Consider the following 15,067-nt stretch of genomic DNA (forward strand, 5'->3'; position numbering starts at 1 on the left):
ATTGTGGTTATTATTATTATTAGTGTTATTATAAGTTGTATTAACTGTTGATTATAAAATTAATAACATTTTATTGCTTTCATAATATATAACAAATATTAAATAATATATTAATTAACCACCTTAACCATCTTCAAGAAACCACTAAAAACACATCTGTTCCACCTTTATTTGACCCTCTAACTCTAACACTTTCTATTCTATTTTAATTCTACTTTATCTATATTTATCTTTTTTAATTTTTTTATTCTTGATTTAAAAAAACAACAACAACAAAAAAATAGCTTTCTATGTTTTCTATTCTATCTATTTGTTTTTCTTTGTTTGTGTGTGTGTGTGTGTATAATATTATTACTAACAAATTTATATAACAAATATTAAATAATATATTAATTAAATGAATAAAAATAAAAGGTACTCTTACTATGTAAATAATAATAATTATTATCATCATCATTGTTATTAATTGTTGCTATTAATAACATTTCGAATTATTTTTCATTATTCATTTGATGAATGTATTAATATTTATTTATAATCAACAATTATTACAACTATCAATAATAATGATGATGATTATTATTATTTACACTGATATTCCTTTTATTTTTATTTATTTAATTAAAATATTCCTTTAATATTTATCACATATTTTGTAAACATTACAATGTAATTCATTTTATACTTAACAGTTTATACAGGTATTACAAATAACACCAATATTAATAACAATAATTATCTTCAACATCTTATAATAATAGTAATAAGTAGTAATACTGCTAATAATATGATTACATTATTTTATTAATTATTGCTAGTAATTACATTCATATTAATTGTGCTATTATTAATGCATATGTAATTAAAATGTAGAAATGAAAGTAAACTATCACTACTACTACTACTAAAATGGCGTAAGGGCGATTAGAATATAAGAATAATTGTGTAATATAAGAATGCACGATGTTTCCGTCTCTGAAGCCGAGCGCAGCCGAGCGCAGCCGAACGCAGCCGAACGCTGGCCGAACTGTGGCGAAGGTGGCGTCATATGTTTCTCTCGCTCGCTCGCTCGCTCGTCTCGCAGTCTGTGAAGGAAGAAGGAAGAGCAATGGCGACGCTGTACCGCCGCGCTCTCACACTGCACACAGGAGCCACAACACGCACTGTAAGTCACATTAGCGCCCTCAGACACCCGCTCGACTGCAGTACGACCCTCGATAATGTCAGGGTTTATAACTGGAGCTCGCGCGTGCATCTGCGCTGCTGCATAAACAACGCGCGTGCGTTCCTCTCGTCAGCTGTCACGATTGATTGACAGGTGTCGCGCTCCTCTGTACTTTACGCGTCAATGTTAGCGGCTCAGGAGACGGAGTGTGTATAAGTTTAGACACTGTGTGTTTGTGTGCGTATTTGCATGTGTGTGTGTTGCTTTGCTGGATCAAGACAGCCATCTAGCTACCAGTTTCTGTAACTGTGCATGCTCGTTAACTGGTTGGTTACAGTGTCAGTCTAATGCATGCGGCGATATTGAATCTTTTCAGATCTTTACTCTGATACTGCTGGGGAGAAGCTCTTGAAGGCTTCAGAGGTGATCAAACTCAGTGAAGCAGGTGAGTGTGTGTGTGTGTCATGATGGTGGGCGTTTCTTCTCGTGTCATCATGTTGTTATTGCTGTCAGCTCATGTAGGCTTAGGGTAATACTGTACTTTCACAGCATGCATTAGCACTGTTTGCTCCTTCAATAGTCTTCCATTGTTGTCACCATACCAGAATTTCATTAGTTCATACAACACGCTAATAAAAAAATCGTATTATTTCATGCTACCAGTGAAACTTACATTTTTTTGTGCCTGCTTGAACAATTACAGCAATAAAAAGAGCATTTTAATGTTTTATATTTATCCGGTTTATTTGAATAAATAATGTTAATATGTTATTGTAATTATATTAAAATAAACATCTAAATTATATTTGACATTTTATTTTAATTACTGATAATATGTCTTTATTGTATTTTATTGAAATAAATAATATGAATATTTTATATTATTGTAACTATACTATATTAAAATAAATAAACAATTTAAATGGTTTTAATATTGCATGCTTTTATTTTATTTTAATTAATATATTTTTTATTTTATTGCAATACACATTTTAATTGTATTTTTTATATTTTATAGTTTTATCTTAATAAATAATATTTTTATTGTGATTGTATTCAAATTAATATCTTAATATTTTCGATTATCACATTGTATTTGTTATTTACATGTAAAAGAACCAGTACTTCCGTACCATGTTGTGCTAAAATAAAAAGTAATAATAATAACAACAACAAATATTTTTATTGTAGTACCAACTTGGTTTAAAAATACTAGTTCTTTTGCATTTAAAATAATAATTTAAAATATATGATCTTTTATATGTGCTGAGTAAAAATCATTAACAAACATTGCATTATAGAAGCTATATTAGCTGAACAGATCTACGTTCGGATAGTTAGGAAGGGATCTGTTTCACATACTAATTCAAACAAAACAAAAAACAGTCAGTGGTATTTCGCACTTACTTCACGGTATTCATAACAATATAGTTGTATTACATTCTGAACATAACCATAACATTTAAGTGTCTGACACACACACACACACACACACACAAGCAGCTGGTGTTAATGCAGTTCAGCTCAGTTTTTCTCATTGTTAACATCAGCACTAGCTCTCAGTGTGAGCGTGTGTGTTCTCAGTGTGTACTAGCGGAAGTGCGCAGTGATTCTGCATGGATGGTGAAAGAAAGCTCAGCGGATCTGACGAGCTCCTCTGAACGCTTGCGTCACAGTTCTCCACTGATCAGCAGCTTTAGCCATGAGTGACTAAATATTTCACTAAACGTGAAGTAGAATGGGTCACTAGTCCGTCCTGCTTTAAAACACGAGCTGAGGGACATAAAACTGTGGTTTCAAATTAAAAGTCTTAATCAAATCTCAAAATGTCACTTTTGGTGGGTTATACATGCCATCAAGTCAGCCCTCACTGGCAGCCTTGGTTAATAATTTAGTGGGTCAGATGTGGAAAAAACTTAGAATAATTTTCATGTTGCTTACGGCCGTAAAATGATTATTATATACATTTAATGGAATAGTTCACCCAAAAATGGAGATTTGCTGACAATTTACTCACTGTCAGGCCATCCAAGATGTAGATGAGTATGTTTATTGGAACAGATTTGTAGAAATGTAGCATTACATCACTTGCTCACCAATGGATGCTCTGTAGTGAATGGGTGCCGTCAGAACGAGAGCTGATAAAAACATCACAATAATCCACACCACTCCAGTCCAGCAATTAATGTCTTGTGAAATGAAAAGCTGCATGTTTGTAAGAGACAAATCCATCATTTAGGCATTTTTAACTTCAAACCGTTGCTTCCGGCTAAAATACGATTCCTCTATCCATAATATTGCTTTCTTCAGTGAAAAAGTCATCTGGTCTGAATCAGTAGAGATCTGCACAGATCAAGCACCGTTTACAAGTGAAAACAGTCCTAAACAGCTCTAAACAAATCTGTGGGTGGGTTGTGATGTGAGAGAACACTTTTTCACTGCAGGAAGTGTTATTATTGGATTATAGACTTCTATTTTGTCAAGAAGTGACCATTTTAAGTTAAAACGCTTTAATGTTGGATGTGTTTCTTACAAACATACAGTTTTTTTCTTCACAAGATGTTAATTGCTGGATTGGAGTGGTGTGGATTATTTATTGTGATGTTTTTATCAGCTCTCGTTCTGACGGCACCCATTCACTGCAGAGCATCCATTTGTGAGCAAGTGATGGAATGCTACATTTCTTCAAATCTGATGAGGAAACAAACTCATCGACAGTTTGACATGCCCGAGAGTACGTTTTCAGCACGTTTACATTTTTCGGAGAACTGTTCCTTTAAGAGAGTGTTTTCAGAAAGCTGCGATAAGCAACACTTTTCTCATGTTTGCATTGGGAGAAAAATGTTTGTTACACCACAGGACCATTTTGAAAAAAAAATCATCTTTTCTTCCATGCAGTCAAGCTTTTAATCATGTTGTCAAAAGCAAGACCGCACTATTGCCAGATGATTTTTTCGTGTAAACTACAGCAAATGTGAGATTCATGCTAATAAGTCAAGTGGTTTTAAAAAGTTGTCATATTTACTGACTGTCTCTCTCTCTCTCTTGGCTGTAGATATGCTTTTGTATAGTCACGTCCCAACCCATGAGGATTTCAAACCCGTTGTTTGCGATGCCTGCAACAAAGTCGTTAAGCCTCAGGACGTCCTGACTCATTACGGTAAGTGAGTGTTGGCCAGAACGTGACTCGCTGACAGTCATTTACCGATTTATGAGGAGGATTTTATTTGAACTTAATGGTCTCGTTGAGTTCTCATTTTCTTGACATTAGTGCACTCGACAGTTTGACATGCCCGAGAGTACGTTTTCAGCACGTTTACATTTTTCGGAGAACTGTTCCTTTAAGAGAGTGTTTTCAGAAAGCTGCGATAAGCAACACTTTTCTCATGTTTGCATTGGGAGAAAACGAGGACAATGTTTGTTACACCACAGGACCATTTTGAAAAAAAAATCATCTTTTCTTCCATGCAGTCAAGCTTTTAATCATGTTGTCAAAAGCAAGACCGCACTATTGCCAGATGATTTTTTCGTGTAAACTACAGCAAATGTGAGATTCATGCTAATAAGTCAAGTGGTTTTAAAAAGTTGTCATATTTACTGACTGTCTCTCTCTCTCTCTTGGCTGTAGATATGCTTTTGTATAGTCACGTCCCAACCCATGAGGATTTCAAACCCGTTGTTTGCGATGCCTGCAACAAAGTCGTTAAGCCTCAGGACGTCCTGACTCATTACGGTAAGTGAGTGTTGGCCAGAACGTGACTCGCTGACAGTCATTTACCGATTTATGAGGAGGATTTTATTTGAACTTAATGGTCTCGTTGAGTTCTCATTTTCTTGACATTAGTGCACTGAAGAGTGTGTTAAAGGCTGATATTTCCGATATTCAGTGCTTTGATATTATGATTATTATCTGATATTAATGATCTAGAAAATGGTGAGTCTGATTGCTTCATTCACGTCTGTAGTGTTGTGAAAGTCTGTTCAAATCACTAACCTTGAGCATGAGCAGAAATAATAGTTATGCTTGCATTAATTAAATCAAAACCTTAATTCTATGGCTAGAGCTTAATATATAGATATGCAAAAGTAACCCGTGTAAGGGTATAATTAATAGAGGTGTTTACTGCTGTAAAGCAAGAATCATAGAGTCATTTGCTGTTTACATTATAATACATGTTGCACACCACAGTCTTAAACCGGAGGCGTGTTAAAACTGTTTAATTTAGCACACGTCATCAACATAACCTTCTGTTAGATCTGGGCACTGAGTGAGAGAAACTGGTTTTAACAGCGTTCAGATTGAACAGATTGAAAGTTGTTGTTAAGTTAAAAGAAGTCTCTTTATGCTCACTAAGACTGCATTTATTTGACCATAAAATACAGTAAAAAAGAAAAAAAAAGAAAAGTAAAATTGTGAAATATTATTACAATTTAAAATAACTGTTTTCTGTTTTAATATATTGTAAAGTGTAATTTATTCCTGTGATGCAATGCTGAATTTTCAGCAGCCATTACTCCAGTCTTCAGTGTCACTGCAAAATAAAAAACACTTGTTCAATATAAAACTATTCTCTTTATAGTTAATTATAAAATGTTCAGAGATACACCACGATTCCAAAGTTTAGGGTCAGTAGGATTTTTATTTTTTTTTAATTTAGTAGTTTTATTTCACAAGTGACGCTTATGAATAGACAAAATATTTATTTAAAAATGCATTCTATTTATAAAAAAATGCATTATTATGGTTTTCACAAAAAATATGAAGCACAGCTGTTTCAATAATAATAATAATAATAATAATGAATGTTTCTTGAGCAGCAAATCAGCATATCAGAATGATTTCTGAAGGATCAGGTGACACTGAAGACTGGAGTAATGATGCTGAAAATACAGCTTTGCATCACAGCAATAAATTACATTTTAACATGTATTCAAATAGAAAACAGTTATTTTACACAATATTACTGTTTTTACTGCATTTTATCTTGGTGTTTGTGGCTTTAAAGGGACAGTTCACCCAAAAATGAAAATTGCCGTCATGTACTCACCCTCAAATTGTTCCAAACCTCTGAGTTTCTTTCTTTTGTTGAACACAAAAGAAGATATTTTAAAGAATGTTGGTTACCCAACATTCTTCAAAATGTCTTTTTTTGTGTTCAACCGAAGAAAGAAACTCCTACTACTTAAGGGTGATTGAATGATGACAGAAATACAATTTTTGGTTGGACTACCCCTTTAAAAATGAGTTTGTATTGCATTGTTGTGCTGAAACACCATTGCGGGGAATGTTAAAAACCGAAAGAGGTCTCTTTCAAAAAGCATCCTGTCCCGGGGCAGAATGGCTCCACCAATCCGCCATCACCGGTTTTCCAGCTCGTCTTGTTTGCTTTCGTTTTAGCCTCGCCGCGCTCGTCTCGTCTGCTCGGCTCACATCTGTCTTTGATCTTGTGCCCAGAACACGTGCGCTCGCGGAATGGAGAGGTGTCTCGTGCGGCGGGAGGCGATGGTAATTCACAGGAAGGCCTGTTGGCAGCTCGCCCTCGCCCCCTTCCGACGGCGATTTCACATAGCTGCCTTTCTCTCTCGTCCCCTGCCGTCCCCTTTGAGAGCGGAGAGGCTGCGAGGGTTCAGCGCAGAGGTCAACGACTCACAGCTATTCAACTCAAAACACCGCGGCCCAGAAAGAGAAGGCGGGATGCCTTAAGCCACACAGGAGGCTTGCTATTCTCTCGTCTTTTTCTCTTTCGCTTTCTGTTTTTTTTCTTCCATCCTCTCAACCGCCGCAGAGCAGACAGGCTGGGTAAGTGTGTCTCCTCGACCAACGTGTGCGTGTTATTCACAGCGGACGCTTTTGAACGCTCACGTGTTTGCTTAGCTTTCAGTTTTCGCAGTTTTGGGCTCTGTTTGTGAGCAGGATTGGGCCTTGCTAGTGGTCATCTTCCTGCAGTCGCGGGCCGGATGTAAACAAACGTAGCTCAGCTGGTGCCTGTGGCTTCCTGTGGCCTGTCAGATTGGGAGAAGCTAATAGCAGACCACACACACACACACACACACACACACACACACACTGAGACCTGTGTGAACGGGTTTACAATGAGTGATGTCACTACTACGCAACTTGTACCTTATTTATTAGTTTTTAAATGTTGGGACAATGTTACGAAACTGAAGTTTTATCCTGGTTGTTTTTGTAAGGTAATTATCATTGTTGCTTAGATTTGTTACAACTTGTTGGGGAGAGGTGCGCAAACGCTTTTCTGAGCATTCTGACTTCTTTATAAAACTGATGAAGAAATCCCACAGACTCTCATTGGAGGAGAGACCTGAGTCATATCTAGAGACCAGAATATCACAGAGACTTGAAGCTGCAGGACTCTTTTCACTTGGGCCAGTAAAAAAAACACACACCTAGCAACCGCATAGCAACACACTGAAAACCCCTTAGAACACTTTAGAAACTGTACAGCAACTACGCTACAGCAAATGGATAGAAACTAGGGGTGTAACTGTACACAAACATGACGGTTCGGTTAGGGCTGCACAATTAATCGAATTTCTAATCGCGATTACTATTATGGATGCCACAATTACGTAATCGTTCAAAGCGGCAATTAATCGTTCAAAGTCCACTTATGTTATTCTGCAGGCTTAAGATATGTTTTTTTTCTTTCTACATTTTATCTTAAGGGTTTTCCCATTGTTTTAGTATAACATTATAATACCATTCATATTTTTACTTTTTTTATAATTTAAAGAAGAAACCAATCCGATGTATATTTGACATTTGAGGATTAATACTTTAGAAAAGCACTAAAGGTTAGAGTGTTTTCAGCTTGTTTATTTTCATATAAAAATACGGCATGCAGCTGCATCAAGCAATGGTATAAACATCATTCAATGTAAATTGTGATAATCGTAATTAATAATCGCAATTACAATTTCAAGGGAATAATCGACAATTATGATTTCGGCTTAAGATATGTTTTTTTTCTTTCTACATTTTATCTTAAGGGTTTTCCCATTGTTTTAGTTTTAGTATAACATTATAATACCATTCATATTTTTAATTTAAAGAAGAAACCAATCCGATGTATATTTGACATTTGAGGATTAATACTTTAGAAAAGCACTAAAGGTTAGAGTGTTTTCAGCTTGTTTATTTTCATATAAAAATACGGCATGCAGCTGCATCAAGCAATGGTATAAACATCATTCAATGTAAATTGTGATAATCGTAATTAATAATCGCAATTACAATTTCAAGGGAATAATCGACAATTATGATTTGTGTCATAATCGTGCAGCCCTAGGTTCGGTACGTACCTCGGTTTTGACATCATGGTTCGCTATGTTTTCGGTACAGCAGGGGAAAAAACTAAACATAAAATAGCTATTTAATAAAAAATTGATAAAAATCTACCTCGGCTTATGATCTAAACTATAGGGAGCCCTTTTACATTATTATAATATTGCAATTAACAACAGAGCCCAAACTTAAATTTAATTACTATTTATTTTTAAAAATAATAATCAACACTCAACTAAAAAAAAAAAGGTATGCAAACATGTAGATTGCGCATAATGCATTTTTTTAATTAACTTCTAGGCCTAGATGATAATTTCTATTTGTTGTTGAAATATATTCATTTAGCTACACAGTGCCTAACATAACTTGTTTCATAACAGATTCATTAAGCACATTAAATGATTAAGACATCACTAACAGTAAAGTAAAATATAATAAGCATATTAGGGATGCACGATATATCGGCCACCATATCGGTATCGGCCCATATCGGCTAATTTTTTCTGTTATCGGTATCGGCCTGATAAGAAAATTTGGCCGATATCTTAAAGCCGATAAATAATGCATTATTTCCTTCAGAGACACTTCAGATGCGCGCTGTTCGTTTGCAGCCTTTTGTGCAATTGTACATTGTAATATTGTGTTTATTTGATGTATATCTGATTTATCTCATATAGAATGCGTTTGGTTAAGTTAAAAGAGCGCTTCAGTTTACCGGTGATCATCTTTAGCTCAGCACACGCAGCTCAAACAGCAGTGCACAACATTAATAACTATGATTGGGAATGTCGTGTATATAAAATTCTAATGAGAACATTATTATAATAAAACATTGTGAATTCTTTGGGTTTAGTTGCCATGTTTCAGCGCGTTGTTATGGGAAGAGCGCATCCACAACAGGATCACACATTCTGACTATAGCATGCAATAACTGCGTCATTTTGTACATATATAAGTTGTAATATTATGTTTATGTTGTATTAATATTAATCTCAGGATGCATTTCCTTGAGTTAAATAAGCTGCCAGCAAAACGCTTCAGTTTACCATGTTCATTCAGCTCTTCAGCTTCAGCACGCGCAGCTCAACGGCTGCTATTTAAAACAGTGGTATTAATTTGTTACTTTTTCAAAATCATTGATACATTATTAATAACAACAACCACTTGTATTGTTCTCTTATTATTTTCATCAACAATATGGTTTAGTAATTAAAATCATTTAATTATTGTCCGTGCAGAGGCTATTCCGTTTTATTGATCTATGGCGCATTCATTTTGATTCTTTACACGTGTAATGATGTCCAGTGACTTGTTTGCATTATTTATGCATAATTTTATTTATTTGTAAGACTTTTTTATGACTAAATTTGGTAATGGGAGAGTAAAAATATTTTTAAAACATACACCGTTCAAACTAGGCTGCTTATGTTGAAGTGTTTGGGATGTGGCTTTTAATGATGAGACCTTTTTTGTAATCAGGCTCTCAAAAAGTATATAACAATTTGGATATAGATTTATCGGCCAACATATCGGTTATCGGCTTTCAAAAATAAAGAATAATCGGTTATCGGCCAAAATTTTCATATCGGTGCATCCCTAATAAATATTAATATTGCCATTCAACCAGGTCAGCAGCATGAAATCAAAGCAATATGGAATTATGTTATGTGATGAATGAACCTTCTTTCTAGTACATGAGAAAGTTAATCATCTACTACAACTGAGGGTAATAAAAACCATTCTCATGTCCAACCAATACTGATGAACAGTTTCATCTCTTGCATCTCCAGCTCATGCTTCAACGCACATTAAATGAAGGAAACGCACAGTACTCGTGCCCGAGTAGAGCATACGGATGGCAGGACACCATTCATATAACCTGCACTAATGAAAGCCACATTATCAGTTAAATAATAGCAGACGGATCGGGTGTGCAGTAATTGAACTAGAATAGAGGACTGTACATTGATCCGGGCAACGTTTCATGCAGGACAAGTTTGCAACTGGCAAGACTATGGCTAATCGTTAACAATCACTCTAAACACCTTAAACACCTACATCTCTTGAAAGGCCAAAAATTTGACTGCACCTTAAGACGTATAATTAGCATCTTTGCTCATGCCCAGTCAGACATGCATGTAAAAATTGTCTTCAGATCGCAGCACGCAGTCCACAGTGTCAATCGGTGCGTGTCAAGTTTTGGCATTAAAGCCAACTTTGAGAAGTGAAATCAAACGAAGCACGTAGCCAGAGCGCTGCAGGGCTGCTGGAGAATTTAAACTGCAAACCTGACACTTACTGACAAGCTGACACTCGTCTGACTGGAGAACTGCGGTCAGTAACTTCTCTCTCGGTCTCTGCCGATTCCCCTTCTCTCTTTTCCAAATGGTATCTCAGATTTAATTTCGCTATCCGTGAGAAGAATGTCCTTATGTAACAAGAGCTCACAATATCACACTGACTTGGGAGGCACTGTAGCATTAATCATGAATAATGTGATCATTTTAAAGCACTTTTTGATCTACCCATTAGGCTAAATCTCCAAAAAAGCCCAAGTGACAGAGCATCAGCTAGCATCCCAACACTTGCTTGTCTTACCATCACACTGCCTTCAAAATCACAGGTACTACATTTCATGAACTTACCTCGTATCTCTTCACATATTTCTCTTATTTACATCGGTTTCTCTTATTTCACTTATTTTCTGTCTGTCTCTGTTGCTATTTAAGTGAGCTTGAAGTGCTTATGCAAGCTTTCAAATTTATTCAAGCAAGATCAAAATGAAATGTTAAAGGAAATACACACACTCAAACCCCAGTGTGGTACTTACAGGAATTAATGGGCACTATATGATTGAAATGGTTCCAATGGCAAAACCGAACCACACGGTTCCAAACAGTTCGTGCACAGGCTCACAATACTCAGTCTGTAGTAGCTCACTGGAGATGTACATTCACCACAGCAATAACAGTTTATCCTTCAAAAACAGCACTGAGACGTCTTCTTCCAAATGCTTAATTACAAATGATTTGGATTACTTAAAAACCCTTAGGAGGGTAATTTTAGGTACTAAAGGTTTGTCTCTAGAGCAGAGTACTGAATGCACTCATGGTTTTTACTAGATGCAAGGTGCACTAAGCATTTTTTTTGTTTGTTTCACAGCTGGTAAAACAGTGGATCTGTGTCTCTTCCATTGCAAAAAAAAAACAACAACTTGTATTTGTTAAGTAATTTATTGCATTTTAAAAGAACTCCGATCTCTTTCAGATAACCCAAAAGTCAAATGAAGAAGAAATTAGCCCCGTTTTTATTCACATTGTAAATGGGCTTAGGAATTGACCCAGGTCTCATTTTGGTCTACTTTATCATACAATATATGCCATAGTAAATTTTAGCAAGCATAGCAAGTTTATATTGCAATTATCTAACTTCCATATGACTTAGCAAGTGTACACTAGGGTTCAAATATTTGGGTTCTGTAAGACTTTTTAATGTTTTTGAAATGTTTCTTATGCCTATTAAGACTACATTTATTTGATCAAAATGCAGTAAAAACAATAACATTGTGAAATATTATTACAATAACAGTTTTCTATTTTAATATATTTTAAAATGTAAAATGTAATGTCACATGATCCTTCAGAAATCATTTGAATATGATGATTTGCTGCTCAAGAAACATTTCTTATTATTAATATTGAATAAACTGTTTCGGGATTTTCAAGATTTACTGCGACTTTTTAAAAATATAATGCATACTTGATGAATAAAAATATATATATAAAAAAAACAGGTGTTTTACCTGTATTTTGAATTTTGCACTGCATTGTGTTGTGTTTTAGAGTATATGGAAACATGCATAAATAAAAAATGATGGGATGTCCGGGCAGAACATTTCCAGTACAATATAGTTTTTTTCTTTTTTTTTTTACAGTTTAGTGTATATTTTACTGGTCATATGTCAATATGGTGGCCGTGTAGAAATATAATTTACAATAAAACAAAAAAAAACTTTTGTAGGTCACTTTTAAGACTGGATATTCAATCACTTTAAACACCTGTCAAAAGCACTATTCATTAGTTGTCACTGTATTATGTGGTGCACCTTTAATTACTCATTGCAAAAATTTCAGAGTCTTGATATGTTATGTTTAACGAACACAAAGAAACAAACACCCACACACACACACACACACAATTCCCTCCTCAGCCTCAAAACCACTTCTCTAAAATATCCGCAGTGCCCCCTGTCTGTGCCTCACACAAATTATCTGATGGGACAAACTGTGAGCACCTCCCGCTGTTGTGCACCTGGTTAACATGGAAATCCTTTTACCAGCCATGTTTGATCTGGATGCTGTGGAAAACTACCAGAGAAAGTTGGGACGGTCTGCAGTGGCCTGCCTTTAAATATCCAGCTCTCCTGAGAGAAAATGCAGAGTCATCATCGGGTTCTCCTGCACTGCGGGGACGGAATGAGGCCATCGCTCCATGCCACCTGGCCGCCGGACAGACCCATGTTTACGTGGAGCATAAAATCAGCAGTTTCATTGTGCTGGCTGACCTCACAGTGCAAATGTCCTCTCCTAATCATTCTAAATCCCATATGTGGGACCGTACTGCTCAAAGGGTTAATTGTGTACTCAGTATTTTGTGTGTGTATCCGTTTGTGTGTGTGTAGGTGACTGTGGCCGGCGTGTGGTAAAGTTTAGCATTTCAGGAGAATAGCGTGGAGGCGTCTGATGGCAGAAAATGACTGACGCTGCACATTTGTGATTTATAAGTTACAAAACAGCTAAAAAATAAGCTGCACAGCATGGCAGAGAGAGACAGACACAGTAACCCAGAGCAACAGAGCGAGCTACTGTATCTGTCAATATGTTACACACAAAAAACTTAAGGAGACCTCAGTCAAGTACAGTACACGTCCTGTCGATTAAGAGAAGGGGTCATTCGCATACGTTTCAAAATCTAGACAAGAGTAGTCTTGTCAGTCGTGCACATCCTAAAATATTTTTTCAGTCAATTTTCAGTAAACATTGTGATGATTTTCCATGTTAAACTGTAAATGTATAATGCAAATTTTGTAAAGTAAGGACATTTATAATGTTACAAATATTCTTTGTCAAATAAATGCTGTTGCTTTTCATTAATCAAAGAATCAAAGCATCACGTTTCCAAAAAAATATTAAACAGCACGACTTTTCAGCATTTGTAATGAAGAAATGTTTCTTGAGACCTCCATGAAGTTGGCCCTACACCCAATGCAAAAGGTCGCCAAAATAGTCTCAATCGTTTGTGCCATAAAAATTTTAATTTGTGCTGCTTTGCTTTTTTAGATTTTAAAACAATATTGAATGATCATTCTGAGGTCACTCAGCCCCCCACATGCTCCAAATTCACCCCAAATAGTCTTGTTTGTTTGTGCTTCATTTGTGCTGCTTTGTGCCAGTAATATTTTTGTTTGTGCTGCTTCAGTTTTTTTTAAATACTAGACATTACATTACAGGCAATGACATCACTCAGCCCCCCCCACATGCTCAAAATTCACCCAAAACTGGCTCAATCATTTGTGCTTCGTTTGTGCAAGTAATATTTTAGTTTTTGCGACTGTCTTTTTTAACAATACAGTTGAAGTAACAAGGTAAAATCCAAACGGCAAACCAAATCACATTAAATAGTCACATTCACTTTATTGTTAGTATCATTCATTCAATCAGGCCAATTAAATCAGAAAAACCAAAACCAAAACGAAAAATAAATAAATAAACTTGAGAAAACATTTCATTATTTATTTACAAAACCAAAATGAAAAACTCAAAGATTAGGTCTGGATCCGTCCGTGTACTTTCTGGTCATTTGATTTTTCTATTAAAAAAAAAGTAAAGAGAAATCAAAAACGGTGTGATTCAAACGGAAAAAAACAAAAATAAGGCTATACTTTTCAGATTTTTTTGTTAATGTGGAAAAATTAGTTTATGCTTTAATATTTGAAGAGTTTGGTTCCAAAACACGAAAAACGCCATTTAAATTTTTTTTAATTGCGTTTTCACCAAAATCAGTATTGTATCTGCGCCCGTATTCACAAAACATCTTAAGGCTAAAAGTAGCTCATAACTCGCCGATTTAGGAGAAAATCTTAAAAATAATGGACATGTCAGTCCTAAATTTAGGACTCCTAAATATTTGTTCTAAGAGTATTTCACAAAGCGTTTTAGTGCTAAAATTAGCTCCTAAATCTGTGAAACGTTAGGAGTAGTGAAGAGGACTCCTAAGTCACTAAGACCAAATCTGAACTATCCTAAAATGGCTGTTGCCAGCAATCTACCTCTGAATATAAACATTTTAGAAACATTTGATGATAATGAGCTTTTAAAAAGGTATCGTATTTGGTTTGGAGGTTATCCCAACTCCAAATTTTTGATTATATCCTTAATATATAGCTGTTCTCGCGTCCAGTTTGGTTTTCTTTTATGTTTGCATGTCTTACTATCAGCCATGATTATTCTACTCTGCTAATTAAAAGGCTGTTTATATGCATATTACCAACATTTTATCAGTCGCTTAGTCGCAGAAAAAAAAAATCCACATGAAGT

The 15,067-nt window shown here is 35.4% G+C and overlaps 1 protein-coding gene across 4 annotated transcripts in view; it reads left to right on the top strand.

Annotated features, from left to right (window-relative positions):
- Positions 1 to 1,060: 1,060 nt before the first annotated feature.
- Positions 1,061 to 15,067, top strand: part of atxn7l1 (ataxin 7-like 1) — a 27,993-nt gene continuing 13,986 nt past the window's right edge. For 2 of the 4 annotated variants that reach the window (XM_016270304.1, XM_016270307.1), the window contains exons 1-3: positions 1,061 to 1,165; positions 1,542 to 1,610; positions 4,221 to 4,325. The gene's annotated coding sequence lies outside the window, so the exon portion shown is untranslated. Of the gene's footprint in view, positions 1,166 to 1,541; positions 1,611 to 4,220; positions 4,326 to 4,797; positions 4,899 to 6,620; positions 6,966 to 15,067 lie in introns of those variants that run through there. The other 2 variants (XM_016270306.1, XM_016270305.1) reach the window with 2 other exon arrangements.

The sequence above is a fragment of the Sinocyclocheilus grahami genome, unplaced genomic scaffold (genome assembly GCF_001515645.1).
Source record: "Sinocyclocheilus grahami isolate Dianchi unplaced genomic scaffold, SAMN03320097.WGS_v1.1 scaffold56.1, whole genome shotgun sequence".
Classification (NCBI taxonomy): Eukaryota; Metazoa; Chordata; class Actinopteri; order Cypriniformes; family Cyprinidae; genus Sinocyclocheilus; species Sinocyclocheilus grahami.